Source organism: Harmonia axyridis, chromosome X (genome assembly GCF_914767665.1).
Source record: "Harmonia axyridis chromosome X, icHarAxyr1.1, whole genome shotgun sequence".
NCBI classification, from domain to species: Eukaryota; Metazoa; Arthropoda; class Insecta; order Coleoptera; family Coccinellidae; genus Harmonia; species Harmonia axyridis.
Window position 1 is genome coordinate 22,231,932 of NC_059508.1, and position 18,963 is coordinate 22,250,894.

At 22.0% G+C, this 18,963-nt stretch overlaps 3 pseudogenes; 1 reads left to right on the forward strand and 2 right to left on the reverse strand.

Annotated features, from left to right (window-relative positions):
* Window positions 1-6,605: 6,605 nt before the first annotated feature.
* LOC123685835 lies at window positions 6,606-7,760 on the reverse strand (annotated as a pseudogene).
* A 2,336-nt stretch (window positions 7,761-10,096) lies between these two features.
* Window positions 10,097-12,790, forward strand: LOC123685832 (annotated as a pseudogene).
* On the reverse strand, window positions 12,519-14,924 carry LOC123685834 (annotated as a pseudogene).
* Between the last annotated feature and the right edge of the window lie 4,039 nt (window positions 14,925-18,963).

The window sequence follows — 18,963 nt, forward strand, 5'->3', positions numbered from 1 at the left end:
ACAATCAACACCAAATCCGATAAATTTGAGTTGATTTTGGTCGTCCTACTTCAGGATCAATTTCAATATTCTAAACCAATCCTGAGGCTAAGTCCAACAATCAACGTTTAAGTTTTTAAAATTATTAGTTTTTGATTTTGAATAACTAAGAAACTGACTTTTAAATTTTTAAAATTTTTAAATATCACCTTATTAATAAATTTGTATAAGAATTCTATGGGGGGGGATCAATAGAATTCAATTTACAAAAATTTGAATAAATGGATTTATATTTAAAAATCAAAAAATTTTGTAATTAAAAATTATTCTTTCAATTTTATTTTCACAGAAAAGGTTTAAATTTTCTATAAAATAAATTTTCTGTTAGACTAGAAGAAGAATTTTTTCTAAAAGTTGATTTTTCTAACAAAATAGTTTGGAAAAAGAGATTTTATGATAAATCCTTTTTTCACATAAAAAATAATCGATCCCTGTAAAATTTTGTAATCCGAAGATTTTTTCCAAATTTCATCAAATTTCACGAAATTTGGCATTTTTTTCAAAAATTTCGGGGATGGAACTAGGGGTGGGTTGCACATGTTTCATCTCATCAAAATGACCCTTTCTTCAGGCGCCCTAATAGGAATTTCCTCATACATCGGTTTTTATATCCAAGTGTTATAATTGTTTTTTAGACAATAATGTCAATTTTAAAGATCAAATTTTTTGAAAAATTTCAAAAAAAACGAAAAAAATGCAAAATTTTGCAATTTTTTGCATTTTTTGGGTCAAAATTTGGGCAAAAAAAAATGGCCTAAAATCGATACTTTATTAGCAGTATTAATTTAAATTTTGTCTTTTAATAGGGTTTTTCTCTTGGACCCTATGCCTTTTTAATTAAAGAATTTATTTATATATATCTATAATATTTAATAATTAATAATTACTTATTAATATATAATTATTTATATATAAGGGCGAAATATATCTTACATTGGATAGTACCATTAGTAATATTCTAGGTGCTAATTTTAATTAAATAGTTAAAATAAACATTTTTAAATATATAAAAACCGATTTAATATTGGTATCTTAAGGGATATATAATAGTACTCCCGAAAAAAAGAGAAAGAATATATAAAGTAAATCAGTATATAAAAACGACGGTGAATTTCGAGAATTTCTATATTAATAAATATTTTATATATTAATAATATTTATAATATATATATAAAGAGTATAAATTATTAATAATTAATTTAACATTAAAATATTAACATTTTATTTATATAAGAATTAAATTATAATTAATCTATAATTATTAATAATATATTAAAAATTATTAGTTATTAATAAAGTTAATTTTTAATGAAAAATTCAAAATTAATGAAAAAAAAAAAAAAAAACCTAAGTATTAATGAATTAAATTATCATTAAGAAATATTATTTCTAAAGTATTATGGTATTTATCATGAAAATGAAGTTATTCTTATTTTAACTAAATCTATTAAAAATTACGTGAAAAATAGATTTAGAAAAATAAAATTAATAAAGATTTCATAAAAAATTTAAATTAAAATATCTAACAAAAAAATGTAATTTTTAAATATTTGGTTAAATTTGTCTATTTTTTGGTTGTCTCGAATAATTTTTAATTTATTGGATAAAAAGTGATCTTAAAGGGTAAAAAAATGATTTGTTAGTAAAGTAAAGTTATTATGTCAATATTTTGATTTAAATTATAATTATTTTAAGTTTAATTATTACATAGTTAAAAAAATTATGTATAAAAATTTAGGATTTTCATAAAATTCGAGTAATTTTTGAAAATTTTATATAAATGCTTAAAAGGAAATCGCTCATAAAAAAAAAATCTATATTTTTTTGTTAGAAATTTAAATTTAAATAATTTTTAAAAATTGTGATATGGAAATTATCTAATAATTTTTTTTGAAAAAATTATTTGTTAGTGTAATAAAGTTATTTCGTTTAAAAATTTTGTGAAAAATTGTTAAAAATTTATCAAAATTTATGGATTTTTGAAAATTTTGATGATTAGGGGAGGAATTTTTTTTTTCATTTTTCATAAATTTGATTTTTATATAATTTTGAAAATTTTTAGAATAGGTTAATTTAAATATTTTAATAAAAATAGAAAATGTTTAGTTTCGGGGGGAACTAAATTAATAAATTTAAATTTAAATTTATTTTGAATTTTAAAAAATTTAATTTTTGATTATTTTATTTTATAATAAAATTATAATTTATTTTTTTAAAATTATTGTATTTATCAAGAATTTTTTAAATCCGATAATTTAAAATATTTTTGATATTTGGTAGGCTTCAGTTTATTACAAAATTTATTTTATTAAAATTAAATTTGAATAAAGCTATAACAGTCGGCAATAAGAATTGTTACAATTTATATTGTTTAGTATTGGATTTAGTGAGTAGGGTAGCACTAAATTTAAGGGTATAACTTGTAAATCCTTGGGGGAAAATTTTTTAATTTAGAGTTAAAAAGTTTAAGGTTTGGTTATTATCTAAGGGGACGTTTTTGACGGGAGGAAGTTACAAAGATTTGTTAACATAAAGTTTTTATAATTATAATTTATTTTTTAAAAATTATTGTATTTATTAAGAATTTTTTAAATCCGATAATTTAAAATATTTTTGATATTTGGTAGGCTTCAGTTTATTACAAAATTTATTTTATTAAAATTAAATTTGAATAAAGCTATAACAGTCGGCAATAAGAATTGTTACAATTTATATTGTTTAGTATTGGATTTAGTGAGTAGGGTAGCACTAAATTTAAGGGTATAACTTGTAAATCCTTGGGGGAAAATTTTTTAATTTAGAGTTAAAAAGTTTAAGGTTTGGTTATTATCTAAGGGGACGTTTTTGACGGGAGGAAGTTACAAAGATTTGTTAACATAAAGTTTTTATAATTATAATTTATTTTTTAAAAATTATTGTATTTATTAAGAATTTTTTAAATCCGATAATTTAAAATATTTTTGATATTTGGTAGGCTTCAGTTTATTACAAAATTTATTTTATTAAAATTAAATTTGAATAAAGCTATAACAGTCGGCAATAAGAATTGTTACAATTTAAATTGTTTAGTATTGGATTTAGTGAGTAGGGTAGCACTAAATTTAAGGGTATAACTTGTAAATCCTTGGGGGAAAATTTTTTAATTTAGAGTTAAAAAGTTTAAGGTTTGGTTATTATCTAAGGGGACGCTTTTGACGGGAGGAAGTTACAAAGATTTGTTAACATAAAGTTTTTAAAATTATTAGTTTTAATAATTTAATTTTTTAAATTTAATTTAATTATTATTATTTCTAAATAAAGTTAATTTTTTTTTGTTTGAAATAAATTTTAACTAAATGTAGTCTTTTTTGGGTTTTAGTTAATTAGATATTTGATTATGGTATTAGATATATATATTCATTCAAGATTTATATGAATATTGTTTTAAATTTAATAAATTAGTAGTGTATATTTTTAATTATTAAAAAAATTTAGAATTAGTGATAAGATTTAGTATTTGCAATTTTTGTGCCAGCAGCAGCGGTTATACAAAAAATATAATATATATTTATTAGCTTTAATTAATAGAATTAAAAATTAAAAAAGAAATTTTAAGTTTTAAGGTGAAATTTTAATTTATTAATATTTTTAATTATGTTTTTATGAGGTTAAGAAATTATTATAATAAACTAGGATTAGATACCCTATTATTAATTAAGTAAATTATAAAGTTAAGTGATTAATAGTTAAGTTCTTTAAAGCTAAATGATTTGGCGGTATTTTTACTTTTCAGAGGAACCTGTTCTATAAACGATAATCCACGATTAAAATTACTTTAGTTAGAAACTTTTATATCGTCGTTGTTAAATATTTTTTTAGAAATTAATATTTAGATATTTTTTAAAAATTTAAATCAGATCAAGGTGAAGTTTATATTAAAGTAGAAATGGGTTACATTAAATTATATTTATGGATTTATATATTTTAAAAGTTTTATGAAATTGGATTTGATTGTAATTAAATATTTTTATTTTTAATGATTTAGTACTAAAATATGCACATATTGCCCGTCGCTTTCATCTAATATGGAATAAGTCGTAACATAGTAGATTTACTGGAAAGTGATTCTAGAATGTCAGTTTAGAGCTTGAATAAGCATCTTATTTACATTAAGAAGATAATTAATAATTTAAATTGAATTTTAAAATTTATTTAATTAATATATATATATATATATATATATATATATATATAATTTTATTAAATAATTAGTATTTTTATTAGATTAAGAAAAATTTTATTTTATGATAGATTAATAGTACTGAAAAGGAAAATTATATAAATTTATAAAAGAAACAATATTGTGTACCTTGTGTATCAGGGTTTATTAAAAATTTAATATTTATATATTTATCTCGAATTTAAAAGAGCTATATAGTTATAAATATTATTGTTTAATAAATATTTATAATAATTATATAGTAATGAAATGTTATTCGTTTTTAAATATATCTAGTTTTTTAAGAAAAGAATTTAATTCATTATAAAAATTATAAAAATTTAATTTTTAATTTTTTGAATTTTTATTTTAATAGTTTTAGGGATAAGCTTAAAATTAAATTATTATAATTAAATATTATAAATTAATAATTTATAGAATTAGAAATTTTTACTATTTGAAGTTTGTTAAAATTTGTTATTTAATTAAAAATATTTATATATTAATTTAATTTTTTTATTAAAGTAAATTTAATAATAAAAATTATATTGAAATAATGATAAAATTAGTATTAATTATTTTGTAAAAATATAAGTAATTACGAAAGGTATAATTAAGTAATTAGGCAAAAATATCTTTCACCTGTTTAATAAAAACATCTCTTTTTGATTATAATTTAAAGTAGGACCTGCCCACTGAATAAAATTTGAAGGGCCGCAGTATTTTGACTGTGCAAAGGTAGCATAATCATTAGTTTTTTAATTGAAAGCTTGTATGAATGGTTTGATGAGAAGATAACTTTCTAAATTTTATTATTTAAAAATTTTATTTTTAAGTTAAAAAGCTTAAATTTTTTTAAAAGACGAGAAGACCCTATAGAGTTTAATTTATAAAAGATTTTTAATTTAAAGAATTATAAAATTTAAAATTTTTATTAAATTTGATTGGGGTGATAAAAAAATTAGATTAACTTTTTTAACTTTAACCATTAATTTATGAAAAATTGATCCATTTTTATGATTAAAAGAATAAATTACCTTAGGGATAACAGCGTTATTTTTTTTTAGAGTTCAAATCGAAAGAAAAGATTGCGACCTCGATGTTGGATTAAAGTTAAATTTAGGTGTAGAAGCTTAAATATTTGGTCTGTTCGACCATTAAAACTTTACATGATCTGAGTTTAAACCGGTGTAAGCCAGGTTGGTTTCTATCTTTAATAATTTAATAAATTTTAGTACGAAAGGACCAAGTTTATGATTTAAAATTTTATAAATGAATAAAATTATTATTTTGGCAGATTAGTGCGTTAGATTTAGAATCTTTATAAGTATTTTATACAAATAATAATTGATATAATTTTAATTTTGATAATTTTTATTTTAATAATTATTTGTATTTTAGTTAGAGTAGCTTTTTTAACTTTATTAGAACGTAAGTTATTAGGGTATATTCAAATTCGAAAAGGTCCTAATAAAGTAGGTTTTTTAGGAATTTTACAGCCTTTTAGTGATGCAATTAAATTATTTAGAAAAGAAATAATTTTTCCTTATATGGCTAATATTTTAATTTATATTATATCACCAGTTTTTAATCTAATTTTAGCATTAATATTATGAATTAGAATACCTTTTTATTGTTATTTATTTAAGTTTAATTTTTCTGTATTGTTTTTTTTTGTAATTTCTAGTTTTAGTGTGTATACAATTATATTATCGGGTTGATCTTCAAATTCGATTTATTCTTTATTAGGAAGGCTTCGTTCAGTTGCTCAAGTAATTTCTTATGAAGTAAGAATATTTTTAATTTTATTATCATTTTTAGTGTTAATTATATCTTTAAATTTAATAGATTTTATTTTTTATCAAAAATATGTTTGATTTGTTATATTTAATTTTCCTCTAAGAATAATATGATTTATTTCAAGATTAGCTGAAACTAATCGAACTCCTTTTGATTTTTCTGAGGGTGAATCAGAGTTAGTTTCAGGATTTAACGTTGAATATAGAAGTTTTGGATTTGCTTTTATTTTTATGGCTGAATATTCTAATATTATTTTTATAAGAATAATAAGAAGGTTGATTTTTATAGGAGGAGATTTTTATTCTATTATATTTTTTTTAAAATTATTATTTTTTTCTTTTATATGAATTTGGGTTCGAGGGACTTTACCTCGTTATCGATATGATAAATTAATATATTTATCTTGAAAGGTTTTTTTGCCTGTTTCTTTGAATATACTTATATTAAATTTTAGATTAAGATTATTATTTATAGTATTAATTATATAGTTAATTAAATTTTGTATAAATCAATAGAAATTTAAATTCTTTCTTATATTTTCAAAATATATGCTTTTCAAGCTCATTGATTAATTAAATATTCATCAGTCTCAAATTTTATAAATAATTGAGTTTAATATAAAGTATATGAAATAGATTAAGGTAAAAATTTGTCCTATGAAAATAAAAGGATCTTCAACTGGTTTAGCTCCGATTCATGTTAAAATTATAACTGTAACGATAAAATTTCAAAATATAATTTTATTAATATAATAAAAGCTGTTTCTTTTTATTATTTTGAAATTAATAAAAGGTATAAAATAAAGAATAGCAATTGATATTACTAAAGCAATTACACCTCCAAGTTTATTGGGAATAGAGCGAAGAATTGCATAAGCAAATAAAAAATATCATTCTGGTTGAATATGAGGAGGGGTGGAAAGAGGATTAGCTGGGATAAAATTATCAGGATCTCTTAATATATAAGGATATAGAATAATAATATTTAAAATAAAAAATATTATAATGAGAAAACCTAAAATATCTTTAAAGGAGAAATATGGATGAAAACTAATTTTATCTAGATTAGAATTAGATCCTAAAGGATTACTAGAGCCAGAGTTATGTAAAAATAGTAAATGAATTATAATTAAAGCTGAAATAATGAAAGGTAAAATAAAATGAAATGAATAAAATCGGTTTAATGTAGCATTGTCAACAGCAAAACCTCCTCATAGTCAAATAACGATAGAATTTCCTAGGTAAGGGATTGCAGAAACTAAATTTGTAATTACAGTTGCTCCTCAAAAAGATATTTGCCCTCAGGGAAGAACATAACCTAAAAAGGCTGTAGCTATAGATATAAATAAAATAGTAGTTCCTGTCATTCAAGTTTCTGTAAGTTTGTAAGAACCAAAATATAAGCCTCGCCTAATATGTAAATATAAGCATATAAAAAATAAAGAGGCTCCATTTGCATGAATAGTTCGTATTAACCATCCTATATTTACGTCTCGACAAATATGAGTTACTCTATTAAAAGCTAAATCTACGTTTGCACAATAATGTATAGATAAAAATAATCCTGTAATAATTTGTATTATTAAACACAAGCCTAATAAAGATCCAAAATTCCATAAATATGAAATATTTCTAGGTGTAGGTAGATCGATTAAAGAGTTATTAATAATTTTCGTTAAAGAATTAATTTTTCGTATTGGTATTTTCATATTTAAATTGACGTAACGGTCCAAATTTTACTTTAGTAATTTTTACAACTGCAATTATTGAAATTAATAAATAAAAAACCAAAATTAAAAATATGTTAGAATTTGGGTAATTTAAAAATTTATTTAAATTTAAATAAAAATTTCTAATTAAATCTATTTTATGTAAAATTTCATTATTAATATTTTGATTTATTAAATATAGATTTATATTATTTATAAATATAGTAATTATAAATAAACTAATTATAATAAATATAATATATTTATTAAATTTAAATTTTTCATTAGAGGCAGTTCTTGTTATATAAATAAATAAAATTAGTAAACCTCCAATTATAATTAATATTAAAATATATGAAAATCAAAAGTTTGATCTTATTAATCCTATAATGATACAAGTTATAATTGTATAAGTTAAAATAAGTAGTCCTAAGGATAGGGGGTGGGTAAGAAAAATTGCCAAAAAATTTAAAAATGTTAAAATTAAGATTTCAGAGGGTAGTTTAATAGAAAATATTAATTTTGGAGATTAAAGATATATTTGTTTTCCTCTGATATTTTAAAAGATTAAATCTTAAAGCTGGTTTACAAGACCAGTATTTTTTTTAAATTATTAAAATATGGAAATAATTTTTTTAAGTATGTTTATTTTTAGAATTTTAAATTTTTTTATTAATCGAAAACATTTATTAATAACATTACTTAGATTAGAATTAGTAATTTTAACTTTATTTATAATAATATATTTTTACTTATCTTATTTTAGTTATGAATTTTATTTTGTAGTAGTTTTTTTAACTATAAGTGTTTGTGAAAGAGTTTTGGGATTATCTTTATTAGTGTCAATAATTCGTTCTTACGGAAATGATTATTTTAATTCATTAAATATTTTATGATAATATTAATAATATTAGTATTTATGATTCCTTTATGTTTTATAAATAAATTTTGATTAATTAAAAATTATTTAATTTTAATAAGAATTTGATTTTTTTCAAAAATTTCTTTTTTATTTTTTAGTTCATTAAATTTTTTTATAGGTATAGATTTTTTATCATATTTTTTGTTATTATTAAGGTTTTGAATTTCTTTTTTAATATTTATAGCTAGAGAAAAACTTTTTAATTTAAAAGATTTCAGTGAGTTATTTAGTATTTTATTATTATTATTATTGCTTTTTTTATTATTAACTTTTTCTTCTATAAATATATTTTTATTTTATATATTTTTTGAGGCTAGGTTAATTCCAATTTTGATTTTGATTTTAGGTTGAGGATATCAGCCTGAACGTATTCAAGCTGGAATATATATATTTTTTTATACAATTATAGCTTCTTTACCAATAATATTGTTTATTTTTATTTATTATTCAAAGTTTAAAACATTAGATTTGACTTATATTAATGTAAATTTATTTAGTTTTATTTTATATTTTATAATAATAATAGTATTTTTAGTTAAAATGCCGATATTTTTATTTCATTTATGATTGCCTAAAGCACATGTAGAAGCTTCAGTTGCTGGGTCTATAATATTAGCAGGAGTGATATTAAAGTTAGGAAGATATGGACTTATTCGATTTTTAACTATATTTTTATATTTAGGAGTTAAGGTTAATTTTTTTTTAATTAATTTATCTTTAATAGGAGGGATTTTAGTTTCTTTAAGTTGTTTACGTCAAAGAGATATAAAATCTTTAATTGCTTATTCTTCAGTTGTTCATATAGGACTTTTATTGTCAGGTTTATTAACATTTAATTCTTGAGGAATTACTGGATCTTTAATAATAATATTAGCTCATGGCTGTTGTTCTTCAGGATTATTTGTTTTAGTAAATATAAATTATGAACGTATTGTTAGTCGAAGTATTTTTATTAATAAAGGTTTAATTAATATTGTACCTTTTTTATCTTTATGGTGATTTTTGTTAGTAATTAGAAATATAGCTGCACCACCTTCTTTAAATTTGTTAAGAGAAATTTTGTTAATTAATAGTTTAATTAATTATTCTCATATTTGTATATTTATATTAATAATTATAACTTTTTTGAGAGCTTCTTATAGTTTGTATTTATATTCTTTTAGTCAACATGGAAAATTTTACAGAAGATTATATTTTTTTGAATTAATTTCTTATCGAGAATTAATTTTATTACTCATACATTGGGTTCCTTTAAATTTAATTTTATTGAAAAGAGATTTATTTTTCTTTTACTTAAATAGTTTATATAAAATATTGATTTGTGGAGTCAATGAAGTTACTTTAACTTTAAGTAATATCTTTTTGTGTAATTTTTTCTAGATTAATACTTAGGTTTTTTTTTTTTTTTTTTTGTTTTAGATTATTTTTACTTAATACAGGAAAGGTTTATTTTATTGAGTGAAGAATTTTTAATTTAAATTCAATAGAAGTAGAGATATTAATTCTTTTAGATTGAATATCTTTATTATTTGTTTCTTTTGTATTATTTATTTCTACTATAGTAATTTTTTATAGAAAATCTTATATATCTAAGGATTTATCTATTAATCGTTTTATTATATTAGTTTTTATATTTGTTCTATCTATATTATTAATAATTTTAAGTCCAAATTTAATTTCAATTTTATTGGGTTGAGATGGGTTAGGATTAGTTTCTTATTGTTTAGTAATTTATTATCAAAATGTAAAATCTTATTCAGCTGGTATATTAACAGCTTTATCTAATCGAGTAGGAGATGCAATATTAATAATTTCTATTGCTTGGATAATAAATTTTGGAAGATGAAATTTTATATTATATATTGATTATTATTATAGGGATAAAAGAATAATAATTGTAGGTTTGTTAATTATTATTGCTGCTTTAACTAAAAGTGCACAAATTCCTTTTTCAGCTTGATTACCAGCAGCTATAGCTGCTCCTACTCCTGTTTCAGCATTAGTACATTCTTCAACTTTAGTAACAGCAGGGGTTTATTTATTAATTCGATTTCATTTATTATTGGAAAACTATTCTTTTGTGTTAATATTCATTGGATTGATAACAATATTAATCTCAGGTTTAGCGGCTAATTTTGAATATGATTTAAAAAAAATTATTGCTTTATCAACTTTAAGTCAGTTAGGTTTAATAGTTACTATTTTAAGATTAGGTTTATATGAATTAGCTTTTTTTCATTTATTAATTCATGCTTTATTTAAAGCCTTATTATTTATATGTGCAGGTAATTTTATTCATTTAATAGGAGAATGTCAAGATATTCGTTTTATAGGAGGTTTAGTTTATAAAACTCCTATAACTGTAATATATTTTAATGTAAGAAATTTATCATTATGTGGTATTCCTTTTTTTTCTGGATTTTACTCAAAAGATTTAATTATAGAGGTTTATTCTATGACAAGATTAAATATTGTAATTTATTTAATTATATTAATTTCTTTAACATTAACAGTTTCTTATACAGTGCGTTTATTAAATTATTTAATATTTACAGATTATTGTGGTTTTAGAATAAATAGAACTGAAGAATTAAGAGATGAAATAGTTTATAGAATAGGATTTATATTTATTATTGTATTATTTTCAGGAACGGTTCTTATATGATTTATATTTAAGGATATCAATTTAGTTGTATTACCTTTTTTTATGAAAATTTTAATTTTAATTATAGTAATAATTGGGGTAATTATAGGTTTTGAGATTTCTTTATTAAAATTAAATTATAATTTAATTTTTTCTAATTTAATAAAAATTTTAATTTTTTTAGTATTAATATGGAATTTGCCTTATATTTCAACTTTTGGAATAAATTATTTTTTTATTAATTTAGGAATACTAAATTATAAATTTTTAGATCAAGGTTGATCAGAGTTCTTAGGAAGTCAGGGTTTATTTAAATTTTTTAAAAAAATTTCTGTTTTATTTCAGTATATTTTTAAAAATAGTTTAAAGATTTATATAATCATATTTTTAATTTGAATTATTTTGTTATTGATTTATATATTCTACTTAAATAGCTTAATAGAGCGCAATATTGAAGATATTGAGGTAAATTAAAATATTTTTTAAGTATTTATAAGAATTAATCTTTTTTTATAATGAAAATATAATGTTTTAGATAAACTATATAAATAGAAATATTAACAAATTGCTATATATTAAGTTAGAAGCTTAAATTTTTATATTTCTTTAATTGGAGAGTTTCTCATTGGAATCATTAACAGTGACTTACCTCTAGTTTTGGTTTCAATTAAATAAGGAATTTAAATTCAAATTTTTAGGTCGAAACTAAAAGCAATATTTTGCTTCTTATTTAAGATAAACTGAAAAACAGTATTTTTTAAATGCAAATTAAATGTTAATTTAACTATTATCCTATAAAGATCAGTTTAAGGCTCCTTGTTTTCATTCATGGTATAAACCTAAAATTAAGATTGCTATGAATATAAAAAATATAATGCTAATAATTATAATATTAGAATATTTTATTCTATAAATAAAAGGGATAATAAGGGTAATTTCTACATCAAAAATTAAAAAAATTAAAGCGATTAAAAAAAAGTGAATTGAGAATGGTAGGCGTGCAGAATTTTTAGGGTCAAATCCGCATTCAAAGGGAGAACTTTTTTCTCGATCTTTAAATGTTTTTATTGAGATATAATTTGCAATAATTATTAAAATTATTATAATTCTAATAATTATTAAAATTAAAGATGAAATTAAGAATATTATCTATACTTTTAAAAGATTTTTTGATTGGAAATCAAATGTAATATTTATACTATATAGATATCTACCTCATCAATAAATAGATATATATAGGAATAGTCATACTACGTCTACAAAATGTCAATATCATGCTGCTGCTTCAAATCCAAAATGGTGATTGTTTCTAAAATGATTAAAGTTTAATCGAGTTAAACATACTAAAAGAAAAATAGAACCAATAATAACATGTAAACCATGGAATCCTGTAGCTATAAAGAATGTTCTTCCATAAACTGAATCGGCTATAGAAAATGGGGCTTCTAAATACTCAATTCCTTGTAGTAAAGAAAAATATATTCCTAGAAAAACAGTAATAATTAATCTTTGAAATGTTTGATTAAAATTATTTTCTATTAATCTATGGTGGGCTCAAGTTACTCTTAGGCCTGATCTTAATAGAATAATAGTGTTTAATAATGGGATTTCATTAGGATTAAAGGTATTAATTCCTTTTGGAGGTCAAGCTATTCCTAGTTCGATAGAAGGAGATAATCTTATATGATAAAATCTTCAAAAAAAACTAACAAAGAAAAAAATCTCTGAGGTAATAAATAAAATTATTCCTCATCGCAAACCAAAAGATACTAAAAGAGTGTGGTTTCCTTGAAAGGTTCTTTCTCGAATTACATCTCGTCATCATTGAAATATAATTAGTAAAAGAATTATATTTCTTAAAATAAATAAATTAGAGTTAAAAAGATGGAATCATTTAATTATTCCTATTATTGCAGTTATAGCTCTAAAAGCTCCTAAAATTGGTCAAGGACTATAATCTACTAAATGAAATGGGTGATTTTTTATCATAATTATTTTCTCTAGAATAAAGAGTTCTAAGGATAGCAAAAACATAAGATTGAATTAAAGCTACTGCTGATTCTAATAAAATTAGTATAAATTGAATTATAATAATTAAAAAAATAAGCAAATTTACTATAGGACCAGTGTTTCCTAAAAGAGTTAATAAAAGGTGTCCTGCAATTATATTAGCTGATAAACGAATAGCGAGAGTTCCAGGACGAATAATATTTCTAATTGTTTCAATACAAACTATAAAAGGTATTAAAATAGAAGGAGTTCCTTGAGGCATTAGATGGGCAAATGAGTGATAAGTGTGGCTAATTCAACTATTTAATATAAATCTTAACCATAAAGGTAAAGCTAGGGATAGAGTAAAAATTATATGACTTGAGGCTGTAAAAATGTAAGGAAATAACCCTATTAAGTTATTAATTATAATGAAGTAAAATAACACAATAAATATTAAAGTATTATTTTTTTTTGTAATGATTTTGAATTCTTTATGTAGAGTAATTAATATATTTTGAATTAAAAAGTTAAATCGATTAGGAATTAGTCAGAATATAGAAGGAATAAATAAAAAACTAATAATTATTCTTAGTCAATTTAAAGGTAATATAAAATAAGATGAAGGATCAAAAGAAGAAAAAAGATTTATTATCATTTTCAAGAAAGTTTTTTATTTAATAATTTAAATTTTTTTAAAGGAGATTTTTTATGAGAATAAAATATTTTAATGTTTAAAATAATAAATAAAAGTGTTATAAAAATATATAAGGAAAATCAATCTATAGGTATAGTTTGAGGAATTAAAAATTATTCTGAGAATGATTTTAGTTTGACAAACTAATGTTATAGGTTAACTAAATTTTTCATTAGAAGTAGTCGTTAATTACTATAAAGTGGTTTAAGAGACCAATACTTATCTTTCAGTCATCTAATGAAAAATTTTCTACCCATTTAATGAAATTTTGGGGAGAAATTCTTTCAATAGAAATAGGTATAAATCTATGGTTTGCTCCACAAATTTCTGAACATTGACCAAAAAAAATTCCAGTTCGATTTAAATTAAATCTAAGTTGATTTAATCGTCCTGGGGAGGCATCGACTTTTACTCCTGTTGAAGGAACTGTTCAAGAATGAATTACGTCAGAAGATGAAGTTAGAATTCGAATATGAGAAAGATATGGTAAAATAGTTCGATTATCAACTTCTAGTAATCGAAAATTAAAAAGTTGATTATTATTAATTAAATATGAATCAAATTCAAGATTTTTAAAATCTGTATATTCATAGGTTCAATATCATTGATGACCAATAGTTTTAATAGTAACTAAAGGGTTACGGATTTCATCAATTAAGTAAATTAATTTTAAAGAAGGAAAAGCAATAAAAATTAAAGTTAATGCTGGTATGATAGTTCAAATTGTTTCAATATTGTGTCCTTCTAATATAAAACGATGGTTATAATTATTTAATGTTAGTCTCATTATGGTGTATGTTACAATACAAGTGATTATTATTAAGATCAAAAGGGCGTGATCATGAAAAAATCTTAATTGTTCCAGTAAATATGAAGCTCTGTCTAAAAATATATATGATTTTCAAGTCGCTATTTCTAAAAAAAGGTAAATCTTTATAATTGGGGTTTAAATCCAATGCACTAATCTGCCATATTAGAATTTTTGAGCTAAGATTGGTACTTCTGAATAAGAATGTTCATTAGGGGGAGAAAGTTGAAGTCATTCAATTAAAGAGGGTACATTAGAATTAAATTTTCTTAAACGTATTGAATAAAATCTTTCTCAAATAATTAAGATTATAAAGATTATTCTAAGAGAGGAAATTATAGATCCAATAGAAGAAATTTTATTTCATTTGTAATAAGCATCAGGATAATCAGAGTATCGTCGAGGTATTCCTCTTAGTCCTAAGAAGTGTTGAGGAAAAAATGTTAAGTTTACCCCAATAAATATAATTAAAAATTGGATTTGTAATAATTTATTGTTAAGATTGAATCCTGTAATTAAAGGGAATCAATGGATAAATCCTGCTATAATGGCAAATACAGCTCCTATAGATAAAACGTAATGGAAATGAGCTACAACATAATAGGTATCATGTAGAATAATATCTATGGAAGAGTTAGCTAAAATTACTCCTGTTAATCCACCAATTGTAAATAAAAATAAAAATCCCAGGGTTCATAAAATTGAAGGTGTATAGTAAAATTGTATTCCATGTAAAGTTGCTAATCAAGAAAAAATTTTAATTCCAGTGGGTACTGCAATAATTATAGTAGCTGAAGTAAAATAAGCTCGAGTATCAACATCTATTCCCACTGTAAATATGTGATGAGCTCATACTACAAATCCTAGAAGTCCAATAGCTAATATAGCATAAATTATTCCTAAAGAACCAAAGGCAATTTTTTTCCCTCTTTCTTGTGTAATAATATGGGAAATTATACCAAATCCTGGGAGAATTAAAATATAAACTTCAGGATGGCCAAAAAATCAAAATAAATGTTGGTATAAAATTGGGTCTCCCCCACCGGTTGGGTCAAAAAAAGAAGAATTTAAGTTTCGGTCAGTTAATAGTATAGTAATTGCTCCTGCAAGAACTGGTAGTGATAGTAATAAAAGAATTGCTGTAATAAGAACAGATCATACAAATAAAGGAGTTTTATCAAGTATTATACCAAATGGACGTATATTTATAATAGTTGAAATGAAATTTACTGCACCTAAAATTGAGGAAATTCCTGCTAAATGTAAACTAAAAATCACTAAATCTACTGAAGGCCCATTATGTGTTAAATTAGAAGAAAGAGGAGGGTAAACAGTTCATCCTGTTCCTGCCCCTATTTCTACGATTGTTCTTAAAATTAAAAGAGTTAAAGCAGGGGGTAAAAGTCAAAATCTTATGTTATTTAATCGTGGAAATGCTATATCAGGAGCTCCAATTATTAAAGGAACTAATCAATTTCCAAAACCCCCAATTATAATAGGTATTACTATAAAGAAAATTATAATGAAAGCATGAGCTGTAACAATTATATTATAAATTTGGTCGTTTCCAATTAATCTTCCTCTAGTTCCTAATTCTAACCGAATTAAAATACTTAACGATGTTCCTACTATTCCTGCCCATATTCCAAATAAAAAGTATAATGTTCCAATATCTTTATGATTAGTAGAAAATAATCATTTATTCGATAAAGTGGCTGAATTAAAGCGTTAAATTGTAAATTTAATTATGAGTTTTCTCCTTTATTAAGCCTTATATTCAATTATGATTATAAATTGCAAATTTATAGGTGAATATTATTCTAAGGCTTAGAATAATTCTATTTTTAACTTTGAAGGTTACTAGTTTATTTAACTTAAATCCTTAATAAATTCTAAAAATTACAGTAAAAATGATTAATCCGTAAATATTCACTCAATTTAAAAAAATTACATAGTAAGAGTTAATATAATTAAATTTTTTATTTTCATTTAATTTTATTATTAAAGATTGAAGTATTAAGCGTATATAAATATATATACAAATTAAAGTAATAAAAATTATTATAAAAGATAGAAAATAAAAGTGATTTTCAATTAAAGTTTTTAGAATTAGTCACTTAGGAAAAAATCCTAAAAAGGGGGGGATTCCTCCTAGAGAAAAGAAATTTAAAAAAAAATAGAATTTTAAAGTTTTATTGTAATTCATATTATTTATAAGATCTTTAATGTTAAAGATTTTATATTTATTAAAAATTAAGATTATATTTAAAGAAATAAAAGTATAAATTAAAAAGTATAATATTCATAAGGATTGATTTAATATTATTATTCTTAATATTCAACCAATATGGTTGATGGAAGATAAGGCAAGAATTTTTTTTAATCTGGTTTGGTTCCATGTTTTTACACTCCCTAAGGTTATACATATCAAAATAATCAAAATAAAGAATAGGTTTAATTTAAAATTATATATAATTAAAATTATTGGGGCAATTTTTTGTCAAGTTATTAATAATAATGCATTAGCTCACCTTAGTCCTTCTAGGACTTCTGGGTATCAAAAGTGAAAAGGGGCTGCTCCTATTTTTATAAGGATAGCTCTGTTAAACAAAAATATAGAAGTAGGTATTAATTGCTCGATAGAATTGATTAAAATAAATGAATTTAAAAAAGAAAATAAAACTAGAATTGATGCAGAAACTTGAACTAAAAAATATTTCAAGGAGGATTCAGAAGAATACTTAAAATTATCTAAATTTATAATAGGAATAAAAGCTAAGAGGTTTAATTCTAAACCAATCCAGATATTAATTCATGAATAAGCAGAAATAGAAATAAGAGTTCCTCTTATTATTAAAATTAAAAATATTAATTTTATAGTTTTAATTATAAAGAAAAGGGGTATACCTTTATAAATGGGGTATGAACCCATCAGCTTCTTTAGCTTATCTTTATATTCTAGTATAAGATGTACAAGAGTTTTTGAAACTCTAAGAAATAATTTAATTTTATTGAATATAATTACAAAAAAAAATTAACAATTAAAAATTTAACTTATTAAGTTAAATTTAAAATTTAATATTTTAACCTTAAATAAAAACTAAAATTTTCATTTATTTAATTGTACAAAAATTAATTCACAAAGTAAAAAATCCTATAAAATAGGATTATTTATATAAATATATTCGATAAATTTGAGTTGATTTTGGTCGTCCTACTTCAGGATCGATTTCAACATTCTAAACCAATCCTGAGGTTAAGTCCAACAATCAACACCAAATCCGATAAATTTGAGTTGATTTTGGTCGTCCTACTTCAGTATCAATTTCAATATTCTAAACCAATCCTGAGGCTAAGTCCAACAATCTACACCAAATCCGATAAATTTGAGTTGATTTTGGTGTCCTACTTCAGGATCGATTTCAACATTCTAAACTAATCCTGAGGCTAAGTCCAATCAACACCAAATCCGATAAATTTGAGTTGATTTTGGTGCCCTACTTCAGTATCAATTTCAATATTCTAAACTAATCCTGAGGCTAAGTCCAACAATCTACATCAAATCCGATAAATTTGAGTTGATTTTGGTCGTCCTACTTCAGGATCAATTTCAACATTCTAAACCAATCCTGAGGCTAAGTCCAACAATCAACACCAAACCCGATAAATTTGAGTTGATTTTGGTGTCCTACTTCAGGATCAATTTCAATATTCTAAACTAATCCTGAGGCTAAGTCCAACAATCAACACCAAATCCGATAAATTTGAGTTGATTTTGGTGCCCTACTTCAGGATCAATTTCAACATTCTAAACCAATCCTGAGGTTAAGTCCAATCAACACCAAATCCGATAAATTTGAGTTGATTTTGGTCGTCCTACTTCAGTATCAATTTCAATATTCTAAACTAATCCTGAGGCTAAGTCCAACAATCAACACCAAATCCGATAAATTTGAGTTGATTTTGGTCGTCCTACTTCAGGATCAATTTCAACATTCTAAACCAATCCTGAGGCTAAGTCCAACAATCAACACCAAATCCGATAAATTTGAGTTGATTTTGGTCGTCCTACTTCAGTATCAATTTCAACATTCTAAACCAATCCTGAGGCTAAGTCCAACAATCAACACCAAATCCGATAAATTTGAGTTGATTTTG